We start from the raw sequence: 14,092 nt of genomic DNA on the forward strand, positions 1-14,092 counted from the left end.
ATTTTTATTAATTCTTTTTCATTGCATCAATGTGGCTGAGAAAACGCAGTGGTGTTTACTAGTGTGGCTAAGAAGATGCTTCTGTCGAGTCCTGAGCCTTTCATTAATGCCAAACACTCTCCAAGGAAAGTGCCAGAACTGGGTTGGGTGAGGACTGTGAGCACAGACAGAATTCCCTACCTGGCTTGCTCTGCACACACAGGGCCACAAGGTAAGCCACTAAGGCCATCATTCAAGTTGATGTTGCAATTTTCTTACATACTGTGAAACAAGCACCTTTTTAAAAATTTCGAACATTCAGTGTTTCTCCAGAGCTTAATTGTAAAATAATTGCATAAACTCAGCCTGTCTAAATTCAAAACGTGTAAGTGACCTACATACGCTCCTACTTGGGCTTTACTCTGGCCAGCGTGGCCTATTTTGACTTTGGCACCTAGGACTGGCTCTGATACCATGACAATCCCCCTAGTTTCCTGGAGCCTGCTGGATGTTGGAGAGCTTCCAAATCCTGACTATGGAAGCTTTACTCATTTCACCTAAAAATTAGGAACAGTGTTTTCCCTTCCTCCCTCTCACTCACTCTTTGTTTCAGACAATAAATTTCCTCTTTAAAATTTAATATACCACAAAGTCACCATAAGTATTTGTGCATCTTTGTTGCACATGGTCAGATCCAGTGACTAGTGCCAACATCACCTATCTCAACTGTTGACTCTCGCAATCTAGCCTATTCTGGCATCTCCCTTCAGCACACCATAATCTCTATTCCCCAAGCCCCTCCAAAGAAATCCTCCCGGATTAGCAAATACATGAATAAATATTTCAACTTCACATCAGACTGGTTAAAGGACATCAGACTGGTTTTGCCTCTGGGAGCTTAAAGTCGATCCACTCAAATACATAAGGAACACAGTAAAACAGGGAGAAAGGATCAGTGACAGTGAGAAATCTAACAGCTCCAATGTATTGGAGGCAGCAAAGACAGTCCCCCGAATAAATAGTTATCTTACTGAGCAGAATTTTGCTTGGTTATGAGTTTTCGCTAAAAGAACAGTTTCATTATAAGATGGGGGAAAGCTGCCATGGGTGTTGTTTTGTTTTGTTTTGATTTTTGGTTTCTGGGGCTTGGGACGTATTTGAGGGATATCTGTGTACAGTTTCATAACAGTGCATTGGGACAGTGTTACGGTTGTGCAGAACTTGGAATCAGAGCTATTTTTGATTGATGTTGTGGGCATAACTTTTCCTTGGCCTCAGTTTCCAAGCCCAAATGTTCACTTGTCTAAACTCACCTGGCTTATATGTGTCTAAGAATAAGTTTTCATTTCTCTCCAAAGATCAGTAGCCAGGAGAGTGAGTGTTGATCCTTAACTTACTTTTGGCTTGTGTAATTCCTAATAATGAAACACAGTCATGCCCAAACAGACAATATTTTACATGAAATAACTGTTGGAGTTCTCAGGTTTTGAAATAATCTCTAGAACAAGCAGATCCTGTAGTGGGAAGAACACAGTAACCTCCTGTTTATTTTCATTTTTAAGAGCAATTGCACTTTAAACTTTTAAAGAAAGTTTAGAAAAAGAATAAAAGTGTTGCCCAGATGTATTGCACAGATCAATAGAACCATAAATCTGTTTCAGTGTTTCCATTTCTTGAATAATGTTTTCATGACAGTTAAAAAAAAAAAAGCCTCTAGGTTAGGCCATCATTGAGGAGATTATAAACCTATCAAAAAGCCATCGCCAAAGGCACATCCTTCCAAATGTTGGGTTTCTCTTTCCCCATGTACTTCTGGTTTCTCTTAGTCTAAACCTTTCTACTTTCCAGGATGGAGTACGTTTCTGAAGTAACTGGGTACTGCATTGAGCTTTAAGCATGATTTAGTGCAGTAAATAATCGACTGGTAGTTTTCAAATGCCAGACTCAAAACACATCTCTACATTTATAAATGCACCACTTGCTAATGGCGGACTAGGAACATGCTCTCTACAGACCCAATGGCTTCAACTATCACCACTGCACAGGTGATGCTCAAATCTGCAGCTCAAATCCTCTGCTGAATTTCAGTTCTATACTTTCAACAGTTTGCTGCCTATTTTCACCTGACTGTAGAAAACTACTGTGGCCTGAAAAAAATTCTCCATTGGTGGACTATGGAAGGCCACTAGTCTCCAAAACCTACCAACTGTCCTCTTAAAGAGTTGTATTTTCTGTTGATGGCACTTGGTCTTTCCCAAGCCTGAGCTTTTGCTTTTCTCCCTGACTCTCCACCCAGCTGCAGCTGGTACATTCCCCCCAAGTCCTTCCACGGCCTGTGTGAAGCTTTTCCTGATTGTCCCAGATGGAGTTATTCACCCCCTTCACTGAATTGCTATTGCATTTTCTATCTGCACCTCTCATTTCAGTTGTTTTCAAGTATGTTTTCTTTCCTCCCCACTAGACTAGAAGCTCACAGAAAGCAGGGACCTGGGACTTCAGAATCCTGGCGCCCACAGGGTCTAATTGAGGGCCTTACCACTGGTCATTACTAAATTAGAGGCTGACCAATGGATTAATCCAGCTGCTCAAAGGTTTGGTTTGGGATACAGAGCATTCTAAAAATATTTAAGCAACTAAAACTCGTATGTCACATACAAGTCTGGATTTAGAGTTATTCTTGGGGAAAAGTGAAAAAGAATAGAAGTTTCTGGTACCACTGGTTCCTCGCTCTCAAGGCAAACATCCTGCAGAGCCATCACTTAGGGGCTGACATGTGCTTTCCAGGGTGCACCTGCTCTCACCTGCTGGCTGCCTCACTCACCTGACCTCTACAGGCTGCTCAGCGCCTATGACCAGACCCTGAACAGAACCAGTGCCAACCGACTAAACAATAGAGACCAGGATATCCAGTCACAAAAGATGAAGCTTATTTTCTACCTAATACATTCTTTTTTTTCCCACAAAATAAAATAAGAGAGTTTACATATAACACTTGAGCAAATGATAAAAGAGCTGTTCTCTTTACTATAACAAAAAAATTGTAGGTGAACAGTTTGATGGGAAAAATGCACTAGAAAGACTCCTCTGGCTACAGCTCTTAGCCAGATGCTTCACACCTGTTTTGGAAGGACCCAGAAGTATCTAATGAAGGGGAAGTACTGCATTCCTTCTCATTTTCTAAAAAAATGTTTCAAGTGATATATTTGATAAAATGTATGTATTTCTTGAAACATTATATCATGGAAGATTTCAAATACCTACAAAAATATAATAAATCCGCAGTACTCAACATCCAGAAAAAACAAAAATCAACTCATGACTTATTTTTTCTCAAATCAAAGATTATTTTCAAGCAAATTGTGGGCATCACATAATATTATTCAAAATCTTTTCAACATATATTCTAAACCTAAGGATTTAAAACATATATATACCCATTTGAATTAGAGAATTCCCACTTTTAAGGAAAGCGAAAGTAAATTGTCAGGCTCCCTTGGGGGTTCGCAATCTTGCCATGCGTTTGATGTAAATATAACTGTGCACATGCGCCCAGGTGCTCCTTGGTTATTGTCTGATGTAGATGTGCATGGGCACACATGTGTCCTGGGTTGTCTGACTTGCACCGAGGTATTCCTGGGTTATTGGACTTAAGTATAAAGGACAAGTGGCTCTGATCCACAGGGCCCTCCCACCCCCTGGACGTCCCAGGGGGGCCACGAGGAGGCTGCTACTGCTGCCGGAGGCTGTGGCCGCAAGCTGTTGCTGCCAGGGCCCCTGGGATGCCGAGGGAGGCCACCACTGCTGCTGCTGGATCTGCTGAAGGCTGCTGTTAAGCTGCTGCTGAGGAGGCTAGGGGCTGAGCTCATGTCCCAAATGAAGCACGTCAACCTTGCTGGCAGCCCCCAGGATCTTTTTCCAATTACCTAGCTCATGACCTATATGTGAGGGGTCCGGTGACCCAGCCGGCACAGGAGGGGTCTGTGACCCAGTCTGTACAACGGGTTTGAAGGGTCTGAGCCCTAGCCCGACACCATTGAAAAGAAAAAAACTTTTTCCTTGGAACTTGTTTGTTGATGAGAACAGGTTACTTGTCCTGTAGAGTTTCCCTAGTCTAGATTTTGCTAACTACGTTCACGTGATGCTGTTTAACAAGTTCCTCTGTCTTCTGTATGTCCTGTAAACTTGGAGTTAGATCTAGAGCAGACGTCCACAAACTATGGCCCATGGGCCAGATCTGGGCATACTTTTTGTTCTGTCTATGGATGCATGTGTGCTATTACAGTGAGGGGAGCAGACAGAGAGGCCTAGTTTCAAGAGAGACCGCTTGGCCTCCAAAGTCAAAAATTCCTATTATCTGGCTCTTTTCAGGAAATATTTGCCAACCTCTGCTCTAGAAGCTGATTAGATTCAAGTCAATTTTCCTTTTTTGCAAGAATATTTTGTAGAGGTGTTGTAGAGAATGTTGGAATCAGCAGACAGTGGCTGACTCTCTTTGTGTGTTAACAGCTCCTCAGGATCATTGCCTAAGTGCCCTGTTTTATTAGGGGTTACCAAATGATGGGTGCTATCATAATTTTTACTTCCTTCATTTATTATTTGGAATATTTCTATAAAAAGAAATTTTCCATAAGCCACTATTTGGTTACCCTGAGGTTCAGTTTGTGTAGCAAAGGCAAGATACATGCTTGATTCATTTTCTGTATGTAACAGTTCTCAAAGTAATTCAAAATGAATTGGTTACCCCACATTCTTATGTGACCAGAGGTTTTTGTTTTGTTTTTGTTACCATTCTGAAATCATGTTTTAAACATGTTTTAATTTAAGGGTCTTTATCCACTGCAAATATTATTCTTATTGATGCTCAAAACGAGTCTCTTGGGGGGAGGGGGGAGGGAGGGAAGAAAAGGAGGAATTGGTAAAGGGACACAAAAATCAACTACATTGTATATTGAAACATTAAAATTAAAAAAACTCTTCAGGATGGTTCTTGAACTTTCTGATATGGCCCTATAGACTTGTTAACTTCCTTGTTTTCTGGTTTGACAAGATGTTCCTTGCTTATTTTGTACATTTCCTGTCCCAGGCAAAATCAGCCACTTCTCTGGCGAGCTGTTTCCTTTTAGTGGGAAACAGTATTTAGGGACCACAACCTGAGAACCCTCATCTAGTCAACTCTAAATTAACTGTGGAAATACTGGGCAACAGCAATAAGGAAAATCCAAAACCCTTTACATCACTCTCTGGACTGTATCCAAATATTGAAATTCAAATTATGAGAGACAGACTGCTTACACAGTTTTACACAGACTGCTTACACATCATTTGAAAATCAAATTAGGAAAGACAGACTGCTTACACATGAATTAATTTGCCTCCCATGGCCACAGAGACCAGAGGAGGTCACCAGATGATGAAAAGATGGGGGAGTCAGCGGGTGTTACAGTTGGGCTAAGATGATCAAAGTGGGTCACCCTCAGATGAAATCAGCGAGTCTCTTGAATCAAGCCCATCCTGACAGGGGGGTCCAAATAACGCAGGCACGTGGAATGAACTGACACACAGCCAGCATGACAAGGAGGGTCCCCCAGTCTATCTCAGCCCTCTCCCCTCAATGAAAGCTGACATTTTCTCAGGCACTGGGATAGTGTTGATGTCTTTCTGGTCTCTGTATCTCTAGGATGCTGGTTTTTGGAACCTAAAGTCCCTTATTAATCTTCCTCTGAACTATTTCTTCTAGAGGGGCTATAGTAGGTAGAGAAAAACTGCATATCAGATTGTATCAAAATCATGATATCTCTCAACAGTTTTTCTTCACAGGACTCCCCAAAGAAATAAATGTATAGGAAAGGTTTTGGGCTGCCAAACTGAGACTTTTTACTGGTCTTAAGTAGAACTGCACGGCCCAGCAGTCAGGCTAAACGTTTCTCACCTATACTTTACCAATAGGCAAAGGTCTAACTCTTAAGGGTATTTGGCAAAAGGCATTCCAGAGTCCCTTCAGGAGTTGACCCATGAATATTAAGGCTGTATCTGCAAAGTGACAGTAATTGTTAATATGCAAGTAAGGGGTTAAGCTTCAAATATGGCCCAATGATGGCAAAAGACAACTTTGGTATCTCAAACCTGTGAAAACAATTATTGAAATATGTCCACCAAAACCTGCCTTCATTTTCCAAATATCTACCACATTTTCTTAAGATAGCAAATGAGAAAACAAGCAGCTAAAGTACATCTTGATAATCCTTGGGAAATGTACATAGTATTGTCAATGACTCAGCATCTTCAAAATGTTAGAGGAGAACCAACAGGAAATGCCAACTGATCAAAGGGACAGCAGCTCAGTGGTTTTAAAATGTGCTCTTTCAGGTTACTGGAGAAAGACCCTGAATTTTTTCTTAAATTTTTATCTGACTTTAAAACCTATGCTCATTCTATGACACTAATTAATATGGCCAAAAAGAAACGAAAAAATTCTTAGGAAACAATTTTTCAGCCACTGACATGTACGGCAACAATGTCTAAAAGATTCCTTCAATGAAAAGACACATATTTTCTTATCAAGTACACTCTGACATCCAAGTACCTTTTTATCCATATATTGTTCATTCTGAAATCTCTTTTTTGGGTGAAGGGAAAAGGCTAGGGGGAAGAAGGAAATTGGGGCTTTGTTAGTTGTCTACCTTTAAAAATATAAGACTATGGGACATTTATTCTATTTTCCTGTAAATTTCAGGGAAAATTCACCTAAGGTTCAAATTCCAATTTTACCATCCATTAACCAAGAGATCCAAGGCAAGTCACAACCTTTATCAAGCTCAGCTTTCTCCTCTACCTTATTAGGAATCATATCTCAAGGGTGGTCATGAAAAGTCAGTGAGAACAAACAGAAAGACACGTAGGAACTGGAAGAGCACTGAGCTCTCTCCCTTTCTCTCGTCTTCCTCAATGCTCAAGACCCGAAATAGTCTCTCATTTTTATTTCAACAGCTATTTAGAAAGCCTCAAGGATCAAGCTCAGAAAACAGTCAAATACAACATTTCCACCTTGATAAATCCCTGTCTGTATCTTTATAGTTTCCTTAGACTATTTAAGACATAGAAATAGATTAAGACAATGCTGTTGTGTTTCAATGTCTCTATAACAGAATGGAAGGGCTGATTATGGTGGAGTTAGAAGTGGATCAGTATGTCCCCAAAACCTCTAATGGTTCTGAGATATGTTTTTCAGTCTTCTGATTTAGGTCGTTAAATCTGTTTTACTTATGGTATCAAGTTCTATAGACTTTCTTTTTGACAAATTTTTAAGATGTTATGGTTCAGATGGGTTATTTCCTAATCCAACAGCAAAGAGAGGACCCAAGACGTTCCAGTGATATTGATCAATGCTTCTCAATCTTTAAAAACAAAGAAACACATGGTGGTGATAACACCAAGGTCAAGGGTATATCCTCATACCAGCCAGCGGCCATAAATAAATACATACATACATCCACACAAGGAAACATCTTTTTTAGACATAAAAAAGTATTACAGATACTTCATGACTAATTATATTTTTAGTACTTATGGAAATACGTGACAAAAAACCCATAAATTCCTACACACTTTAATAAAATGCAAATTCTTTTTATCAGCCTCTAGATACATTTTTAAAAAAATCATATTTGGAGATATTATTTATTCCGTACTCAAAGCTGGACCATGAACATGAATTCTCCAGTCCCTTGGAATAACTGATGTGCCTATAGGCCTCAAGTTCAATACTCTCTAAATTGCTGCCAGTAAAAAAATGAGTAGCAAGTATTGGAAGTATAGATTGATAAAAATGTTTTTGAAAGGTAATCTTTGATAAGCACAAATAATTTTAACAATGTGTATACCTATTTAAACAGTAATGTCCCTTCTATCAATTTTAATGTAACAGTGAAAAAGATTTAGGTCGAAAAATGTTCACCGTTATTTCTAGTAGCAAAATAATAGCAATATTTTTTGCACTGAATAACTGCACTAGCAATTATAATTGCAACTTAAATCTCCAATGGAGGGGACACTGTGGATGACTTTTTCCCAGCATCATGCACTTATCCTCTAGCTCCTGTGTGGTTTGTGGCTAAGGTCTGCACCCGTTACCCTGGACAATTGCTAGTGGGCATTGGAGACCTCTTTCTTATTGGGTCATAAGTGACTGAGAGTTTACATACATCATTCCCACCCCAAAGGCCAACAGCCATTGACTGCTGGTCTGGGTATAACTGACTCTCCAGAGCTCCTCATTAGCTTTCAGTGTGGGGCTTCACCTGATATTATCTCTGCTTGACTTCTTCTCGTTCTAATTTCCACTTTTCCCACTTTCTTACTGTTTCGCCTGGGAGAACTTCCTTAGTGAATTGCTTGCACTTTATTCTTGGCTCAAGGACTGCTTCTGGCAGAACATGACCTACGACATCCAACAATAAGGAACAGTTAATGACATCCATCCAACACAGTCGCATTCACCTGTTAAGAACCTATCTGTGAAGAAAACTTAAAGATATGGTAATATATTCTAGATATACTTAACTGAAAAAGAAAACTATTTATGGTATAATTATGTAAAAGTTATACACAGGCAAAGAAAAAAAGACTAGAAAGACAGATGTTAAGATAGCTATATAATTATTTCTGATGGGGATAAAAATATAGTTTACTATTCTGTACACTGTTCTACATTTTCCAAAATTTCTGTAATGAACACATCACTTAAAATAAGCATCCCTTTTCTATTTATAAAAACATAACCAGCAGAACTTAGATTTTGGACCAGCTGAAATGTGTATTAAATAGGAGCAGAGAACGCTATAGAACACAACAGTGGCTAAATCAGAGGACCACAAAACTTTAATAAAAAATAGTCTTTATTGGGAAAGGAAAGAGTTGAGAAATAATAGAGTGAATTCATCTTTATATACACTAAGATGAATGTTACACCCTATTACAACACATAGACCATTTCGTTTTGAGTTTTTTCAGTAAATGGTGGCTCTATTTTGATGAACATGATTTGATCTATTTATGTGGCTAAATCTGTATATTGAATATTTATTGGCAGGGATTATGATTTATTAATTTTTTTATTCCTGTGTTTAGATAATACCTAGTATATAGCAGGAACTCAATATATGTCTATACAATAAATTGTAATTCAATGGAAATTAACTGCTTCATTACTATTTTAGGTAGCAATAGCACCTATTACTACTAACTTTTTTTAAAAATTCTAATTTGCTTAAAACTTGTGGAGGCAGTGACCCACCATAGCCACCACCACAGCTATGGCTACCACAAAAGTGGCTTGACACCACAGCAGTAGCCACAGCTGCCATGCAGGCAGTCCACCAGACACTCAACTGCACTGACACAAGGAGAGTCACCAGCAGAAACTAGAAAAAGAAGATGTCTCCTCAAAGGCCACTTTGGAGTAATAGAAGGAGCAACTGTTCTACCAGATGACCAGACGTCAATGTAGAGATACCAGAAATACAAAAATCCAAGAAAATATGTCACCACCAAAAGAATACAGTAATTCTCACGTACCAGACCCTGTAGAGCAGGGATCCCTTGAAATGACTGAAAAGGAATTCCAAGCAACAATCTTATGAAAACTCACTGAGATACAAGAATACTTAGTTAGACAACATAATGAGACAAGAAAAAAAATCCAGGATATGAAGCAAGAAATTTACAAAGAGATTAATACCTTAAAAAAGAATGTAGCAGAACTCATAGAACTGAAAGATTCACTCAATGAAATAAAAAACACAACTGGTAGCTTAAGCAGCAGGCTTGAACAAGCAGGAGAAAGAATTACTGATCTTGAAAGACAGTCTTTTTGAAATTATCCAGGTGGACAAAAAAGAGGAAAAAGAATTTTAAAAAATGAAGAAAATCTAAGAGAGCTAGCAGACAACCTTAAGTGCACAAACATTCAAAGGAGAAAGGAAAAGGCATGGAAAACCTACTCAAAAAAATAATAATGGAAAACTTCCCAGCAATAGGGAGAGACACACACCTTCAGATCCAGGAGGCTCAAAGATTCCCAAACAGATCCAACCCAAAAAGATAAGTCTCCAAGAACACACTATAGTCAAACTGGCAAAGCTCAAAGACGAAGAGAGAATCTTAAAATAAGCAACAGAAAAGCATCAAGCCACCTATAAGGGAGCCCCTACCAGACTAACAGCAGCTGACTTCTCAACATGCTCTACAGACCAGAAGAAAATGGGATGATATATTCAAAATACTAAAAGAAAAAACTGCCAGCCACGAATACTATACCCAGCAAGGCTATTGCTATCCTTCAGAAATGAGGGAGAAACAGTGTATTTTCCAGACAAACAAAAGCTATAGGAATTCACCACCACATGATCAGCCCTGCAAGAAATCCTCAAGGGAGTCCTGCATCTGGAATCCAAAAAAGGATAATCACTACCATGAATACACAAGAAAGAACAAACCCAATGGTAAACAAAAATGCAAATGAGAAAGAGAAAGAAACTAAATCTATCTTGCCACCACCAAAAACCATAATGACAATGAAACAAAAGCAAACAAACTCTCAGCCTCTTTGGAAGACGAGAGGGAAACAATTCATTTTTCTAAAACTAGTAAGAAAAAGGGAAGAGTCAAGCATCTATCCTGTCTTTCCTATATGAATTGTTCCTCAGGGTAACCATAAATAGCTGAAGAGGGAACATTTTTGTCTTGAATTATCCCAGCTAATGTATAAAGAAGGAATAAAATAATTAGAATATGGTATTTTGCAAACCCCTATTGAAATAATGGATCTAGCAAATGATCATCAATGATTGCTAATGTCAAAAGGAGATGATCAGGGCCGGCCCGTGGCTCACTCGGGAGAGTGTGGTGCTGATAACACCAAGGCCACGGGTTCGGATCCCATATAGGGATGGCCGGTCAGCTCACTTGGAGAGTGTGGTGCTGACAACACCAAGGCAAGGGTTGAGATCCCCTTACTGGTCATCTTTAAAAAATAAAAAAAGATGATCAGACATAACGGGCCTGCTGCAGTAAGAACACACACCTCTGAAGCCAAATCTAACCTGAGTGAGCCCAAGCCTCAGGAGCCAGCAACCAATCATCAAGAAATGCAGGGGATGTCAGAACATGTTAAATGACACGACTGGGATGGAGCCAGCAAATCCAGATCTTGGGAAACTTTATGGGGTAAAGGGTAAAAAATTAGATGAAGGGGTAACCAATAGATAAAAAGAAACTTGAGACAGACGACATAACAACCAATGCAATAAGCAAAACCTGTTTGGACCCTTATGTAAACAAATCAACTGTAAGAAAGAGGGAGAGGGAGAGAATTAGAGAAATTTAAACATGTTTCATATTTGATCATATTAAAGAATTATTATTGATTTTAAAATATGAAAAAAATTGAGTAATTGGCACCTTACAAGCTATAGTTCTGCTAAAACTCTGTTTTTTCATAATTCAGTTTTGGTAGGTGGTGTGTTTCTGGGAATTTATTCATTTCATCTGGATGATCTAATTTGTGGACCAACAATTATTCGTAGTATCTCTTATAATCCTTTCGATTTCTGTAAATTTGGTTGTAATGACCCATCTTTCACTTCTGATTTCAGTTATTTGAGTCTTCTCTCTTTTTTTTTAGTCTATCTAGGTAAATGTTTGTCAATTTTGTGGATCTTTTCAAAGTACCAACTTTTGGTTTCATTGATTTTCTCCATTGTTTTCTAGATTCTATTTTTTTTTTATCCATGCTCTAATTTTTATTATTTACTTCCTTTGCTAGCTCTGGGTTTAGTTTTTCTTCATTTTCTGGTTTCTTAAGGTGTAAAGGTGATTATTGATTTGAGATCTTTCTTTTTTATTAATGTACACATTTACCCTAAATAAGTTTCCCTTTTAGTACTGAAAAAAATTGTAGAATACATTCTTAAATACTCAAAAATAATAGCCACTACTTATTGAATGGCTACTGTAATTTTTTAAATATCTGTGTCCTTCCAAAATTCGTATTTTGAAATCCTAAACCCCAAGGGGATGACATTAGAAGTTGGGCCTTTGGGGTGATTAGATCACGAGGGCAAACACTCATGAATGGAATTAGTGCCCTTATAGAGACCACACAGAACTAGCTACTCCGTTCCACCATGTAAGGACACAGCAAGAAGGTGACATCTATGAACCAGAAAGCAGGCCCTCCCTTGCCAGACACCAAAAATGCTGTTGCCTTGATCTTGGATTTCTCAGCTTCCCGAACTGTGACACATAAATTTCTGTTGTTTCTGAGCCACCCAGTTTATGGTATTATGTTACAGCAGCAGGAACAGACGAAGACATCTACTATATCCAGGCACTGTACCTGGAGTTGATTTTCAACATCTAGTTTATTAATCCACAACTTAAGAAGTAGGCAATAGTATTTGTATTTTACAGATGCTGAAAACTGAGGTCCAGAAAAATTAAATAAGCTTCCCAAATTGTATAGATTATACATGTTAAAAAGACCTCATGCCTGAAAGCTGACACTCTTAGCCAATATGTCACTCTGCCTCTTGTGATGAAGTCAACCAAGGAAAAGGTGAATAAACACTGCCTTCTTTCTGCCTCTCTGTCCTGCACTTAAATCATTAAGTACTCAGAGTAAACAAGTGACCACAGTTTCACAGGGCACCAGAATTGAACATAATGTTTGTTACTCTAGTGCAGTGGATGCGGGGGGTGTCACTGCCATCCAGGGGACATTTGGTAATGTCTGGAGACATTTTTGGTTGTCACAACTTGGGAGGGAAGTGCCACTGGCCCCTAGTGGGCAGAGGTTTGGGATGCTGCTAAACATCCTACAGTACACAGGACAGCTCACACCAGAGTTACCCAGCCCAAAATGTTAGCAGTGCCAGGATGAGAATGCCTGCTCTAGAGCACAGAGGAGCACCCACTCCCACTGTCCCCCCAGGTGTCACACAACACGTACCACTGACTTCCCTTAACTCAGAATCCAGGTCTCTGTCTGAAGTCCTAGACAGTTTTTTGTCAAAGCAGTGACTGCACTGACACCAATTCACATAGTGGTTCCCCCTGGAATTTTCAATCCAAGGCTTCCAGTTACCCGCTTAGCTAAGCAAAACTGAGCCCAAACCCCTACTTTCTTCCTTTCCCTCATGAAAAGGGAGCAGGGACCTGCTAGAGAGGAAAGGAGACCCAGCAGGCGAATGCTGAATTAGGTCTCCAGTATCACCCTCTGCCAAATTACCCTAAAAAGGCCACCTGAAGGAGGCCCCAATCTGTCTGCTGGGATGTCCTCTTTTTCTCAGAAGGAGAGTCCAGAGTCAGATGGAAACCTCAGAGCCTGAGAATAGCAGAGATGCTTTTTCTGAGCTGTGAAGCCCCCACTTTGGCAGTGTAAACAGAGGATGTGGGCTTTAATCAGGCAGGAACTCAAAGGCTCACATATGTCTATTTCGGTCAGCTGGGCAGAAGGGCAAGGAAACCCATATTCAACTGTGTAGAGGGGGACTCTAGATTTCTGCTCTCAAATTCACCATCTAACTCTGTTCCTTTGAAGTCAGGGCAGTATTTCCAATGTAGCTGCATAAAGAAGTATTTGATATTAAGTACAGTCCAGCCATTCATTTATTCTGCAATGTTAATGAAGCACCAGTGTGCCAGGCATGGTGCTGGGATGCTAGGGACAGAACAGGGACAAAAAGGGACTTGGCACCTACTCTCCCAGCTCTTACAGTCTAGAGCCATAGTTCTCAACCTGAGTGATCCCGTCCGTCGGAGAACTTTTGGCAATGTCTGCAGACATTTTTGGTTTCCACAAATGGATGGAGGGAAGGGAGGGGGTGGAATCTCGTGGGTAGAGGCCGGGATGCTGCTGACCATCCTATAATACATAGGACAGGCCCCTCACAATCAGAAATTGTATAGTCCAAAATGTCAATAGTGCTGAGGTCAAGATAGCCTGGTCTAGGGGGGAAACAGACTTAAATCAAATTAGCATATTACTGAATTGATATTTATATTCATTTCTACATATTGACCTTACAAATGCTCTCACAGCAAGTAGACTGTACAG

General features: G+C 39.6%; 1 protein-coding gene across 2 annotated transcripts in view; it reads right to left on the minus strand.

Moving 5' to 3' along the window:
* SERPINE2 (serpin family E member 2) overlaps positions 1-14,092 on the minus strand; it is a 60,429-nt gene that overhangs the window by 24,701 nt on the left and 21,636 nt on the right. Inside the window, exon 2 of one of the 2 annotated variants that reach the window (XM_063103341.1) lies at positions 8,277-8,416. The exons of the other annotated variant lie outside the window; for it this stretch is intronic. The gene's annotated coding sequence lies outside the window, so the exon portion shown is untranslated. The remainder of the gene's footprint in view (positions 1-8,276; positions 8,417-14,092) is intronic. 2 annotated transcript variants of the gene reach the window in all.

Source organism: Cynocephalus volans, chromosome 1 (assembly GCF_027409185.1).
Source record: "Cynocephalus volans isolate mCynVol1 chromosome 1, mCynVol1.pri, whole genome shotgun sequence".
Classification (NCBI taxonomy): Eukaryota; Metazoa; Chordata; class Mammalia; order Dermoptera; family Cynocephalidae; genus Cynocephalus; species Cynocephalus volans.